Genomic DNA, 3,883 nt, shown 5'->3' with positions numbered 1-3,883 from the left:
ACAGTACCCTGCTTGGTATGGAAGGCTGGGTACTGTGTTGCTCCACAGGGGCTGTGGGGCACTATGTTATACCCCTGAATTGACTGCATGTCCTGCTCCCCCTAAAACAAACCCGCAGGTGCCACTTAACAGTGTGCTGCAGGTTTCCATGGTAGAAAAATTAGTTTCTATACCAGGATATGTGCATGGAACACACTTAAACAGACAGCCACCATTATGGATTTAACCACTCCAAACCTGTTAGAAAGGCTCCCCTTGAAAGCTGCAGTCTTTTCATTTCTAAAGATAAGACACATGACTTAAGTATCAAATAAAAATGGAGTGGCCTTTACTCTAACAATCTTTTCAACTACAGAAGTACACATAAAAATGGTACAAAACTTTATCACTCAAGTGTTATTCAAAGTTTGCATTCTTATCAGCACTGTCAGGAGAGGGGCAGATGGGGCAATTTTATCCAGACTCTGCATGGAGTGATGTGGCCGAGGCTGTTGGTACATGTGGTATGTTTCAGATTTCAAGTAACTGTAACCATAGCCCACACTATGAAGCAGGGGTAGCCCACACCGACAATCTGTGCTCGCTGTGTGGGTGGCTGGTGCACATAGTCCTTGAGTCTGCGTGCTACACACCAAAAACCCAAGGATTTCCCACCTCACTTCCAAAGAAAATGCAGAAGAGGTAGTTAGGTTGTGATGGCCGGGTCCCAGAACGATTGGTGTAGAATCTTGTATGAAAGAGCCGCACCACGGAGACCGAGAGCAAAAGCTCTGAGCTCAGTTAGTTTAGACTCACTCCTACCAATCCTGCCCCTACCACAAGCATCAATGGCTGCCACTAACTTTAAAGCTGAGGTGCAAGCTTTTAAATTAAAAAAGTGTATTTTGGATTGTTTCACTTTCACATATGAAATGCACTAGTGGCCTTTATTAGAGTTAGTGATCCACATCTTTTCTGCCCTAATGTTTGTAAGTATGTTTTTTGTGCCATATCAAACCAAAGGCTACAGGGACATTATAGTTAGGCTCACATTTTAAACGTACAAATCTATGGAAATTCACCAGTTATAGTTAGAGTTACCCCAAGTAACTATAGCACGCACCCTCACCATGCACAGTATTTTCATCAAAAATGTTACTACAAATATTATATTGATATTATCAATGATGTTATCAAAGATGTCATGAGTGCCATAATTTGTGGGGTAAATTCATAACTGCATAAATGTCTGAGTGGGTCTGTGAGTGGGTGCAAGAGGGTCTGAGTGGGGCTGTGAGTGGGTGCACAAGGGTCTGAGTGAGTATGCGAGTTGGTGGGTGAGTGTCTGAGTGGGTCAGTGATTTGGTGCATGAGTGGCTGAGTAGGTCTGTGAGTAGGTACATGAGTCTCTGAGTTCATCTGTGAGTGAGTGCATGAGTTTCTTAGTGGGCCTGTGAGTGAGTGTATAAGTGTCTGAGTGGGTCTGTGTGTGGGCGCATGAGCCTGAGTGGGTCTGTGAGTGGGTGCATGAATGTCTGAGTGGGTCTGTGGGTAGATGCTTGAATGTCTGAGTGGGTCTGTGAGAGGGTGCATGAGTGTCTATATGGGTCTGTGAGTGGGTACGTGAGTGTCTGAAAGGGTATGTGAGTGAGCACATGAGTCTCTGAGTGGGTCTGTGAGTGGGTGCATGAGTGTCTGAGTGAGTGTCTGAGTGCATCTGTGAGTGGGTGTGTGAATGTCTTTCTGGGTGTGTTAGTAGCTGTGCGACTCATCCACACAGAAACCTCACCTGCCCTTTTATCAAACAAGAGTCCACAGCTTCGCTCAAAATATCGACCCAAATGGAGTTCTTTCTGCCTCCTTGGGTATATGTCCAATATGTATTCTACACTACAGCTGTGTAATGGAGCACAAGAAAATGTCACCAGTTACCTTGTGTGCGTTTTGCCAACATGATTGTTTCTGGTACGTCTTTCTCTAGAATTCTGTGATAATATGAATCCTCCAATAGAGAGGCCAAAAAGACTACAAAGACATAGATCTCCATCAAACCAGGGTCTTTCCTCTTAGGTACATGACGTAAGTGCTTCTTTGTTATGTGGAGATGTTTTCATATTCCTCGGCATCAAAAACACGCCACCCAAATAGGCAGCAAGCATACTGGGGAGTCTTTTGGTAAGCTATCCATCATCCTGGTAAGAGGCAGAAAGATATTTGCATACTACTAAGGTGGATGGTGTGGGGCCAAGCGGGCGCAGCTTCCAGGTGATATGCACATTTGCATACTCGTAACAATTTAAAGGGAGAAGCACGGACTCTGCAGTCATCAGGAGAGGTCAAGAAAATATCTCTTTATCACAGTCACATAAATATTGCACTCAAATATATCAGCGCTGCATTCACCTCCACAACAGATTCCAGATTTGAATATGGGAGGGGGCCCCATGGCCCCCTCCCTCGGCCAGTCTCGGCCCCGGGGACCCCACACTCAGGGTCCCAGCATTCATTCAATAGGGAATGGGGGCCACACGGCTCCCCTTCCTGGGTATATTTCTGCCACGGGGACACCATCCCCCAGGGCCCGGCGATGCTTCTTGGGTGCCCCCCCGGGTACCCAGTCTACGGCGTTAGGGACTGGGGGAGGAGCATAAATGCCCTTGCGGTCCCGGCCGGCATTGCTCTCACATCCAGGGAGCTACTGAACATGTAGATCCTGTCAACACCAGGACAGTGCGTGCTCTACAGGCATCTAGAATGCAGAAACCCAACACTCGCAAGATAAAGTAATTTATGCATTGTGATGATATTTTATTGTTTAAACTTTTGCATTGCAGAATTCCATCCAAAAGATTCATTTTTAAGGTGCTTATAAATACTGAACATTTACAATGTATTGCTGCAGACATTCAGCGTGTGTTAGGGTGTGGCCCCTTTCCAGGGCCTTCTGGAGACTTTCCCTGCAACATGCCTGGGCGTGGTTCTAGGCTGAGCCAAGACTCTATAAAAGAGAGTCAGCCCAACTTCCAGTGCTCACTATACAGAGGTCCTGGTGCAGAGCAGCAGCTTCTTCCTGAGCTCCTGTCCCGGCGGCCTATTTGGATTTTCCAGTCTTCTGCACTCCTTTCTCTTTGGTGATCACTGTTTCCAGGCGGTAAGACGGTATTTGGACATTTCCCAACACCGTAATTGAGAATCTTCATATTTTTGATTTTAATTCTTAAATGAATATCAGATTACTTGTGCGCTGCCATTTTTTGACATTTGTATGGTGGTTTGCAAATAGGGAGGACGCGCAATTTATTCCATAAAGATTTGACTTCGTTATTACATTATTGTTCATTGCGCGCTGATATTTCTTGACATTTACATGATGTTTTACGAGTTGGCAAGACGTGCAACTCGTTTCATGAGCATTTAACTTTGTTGTTCATTGCGCGCTACCTTTTCTTGACATTTACATGGTGGCATTCGAATCGCCGAAACGCGCGATTCACTTCTCGTGTGTAATTCATGCTGTTCATTGTGCGCTACCATTTTCTGGCATTTACATGGTGGCATTCGAATCGGCAACACGCGCAATTCTTTCCTTGAGTGTTTTTTCATGTTATTCATTGTGCGCTACCATTTCTTGGCTTTTGTATGGTGGCATTTGAATCTGCAAGACGCGCAATTCTTTCCTCGTGTATAAATAATGTAAGTTACTGTGCGCTACCATTCTAGACATTTTCTTGGTAGCATTTCAAGTTGACACGTCGCGTGATTTATTCCTTGAATCTACGTTGTGTGATTTCATGGTGAACAAACCTTTATGGTGTTTAATACTCATATAAAAATCTGCAATATGCGCAATTACTTCCCAATGTTTTTTTCTGAGATGAACACAACAATACCAGAGTTCTAGATG

Source organism: Pleurodeles waltl, chromosome 3_1 (assembly GCF_031143425.1).
Source record: "Pleurodeles waltl isolate 20211129_DDA chromosome 3_1, aPleWal1.hap1.20221129, whole genome shotgun sequence".
In the NCBI taxonomy this organism is placed as follows: domain Eukaryota; kingdom Metazoa; phylum Chordata; class Amphibia; order Caudata; family Salamandridae; genus Pleurodeles; species Pleurodeles waltl.
The sequence above is the reverse complement of the archived record's forward strand: the minus strand, read 5'-3'. Positions refer to the sequence as shown.